This window comes from Physeter macrocephalus, chromosome 1 (genome assembly GCF_002837175.3).
Source record: "Physeter macrocephalus isolate SW-GA chromosome 1, ASM283717v5, whole genome shotgun sequence".
Classification (NCBI taxonomy): domain Eukaryota; kingdom Metazoa; phylum Chordata; class Mammalia; order Artiodactyla; family Physeteridae; genus Physeter; species Physeter macrocephalus.
Window position 1 is genome coordinate 81,079,505 of NC_041214.2, and position 239 is coordinate 81,079,743.

Sequence of the window (239 nt, forward strand, 5' to 3'; positions counted from 1 at the left end):
TTTTTGACCCACCTCCTAGAGAAATGGAAATAAAAACAAAAATAAACAAATGGGACCTAATGAAACTTAAAAGCTTTTGCACAGCAAAAGAAAACCATAAACAAGACTAAAAGACAACGCTCAGAATGGAAGAAAATATTTGCAAACGAAGGAACTGACAAAGGATTATTCTCCAAAATATACAAGCAACTCATGCAGCTCAATATAAAAAAAACAAACAACCCAATCCAAAAATGGGC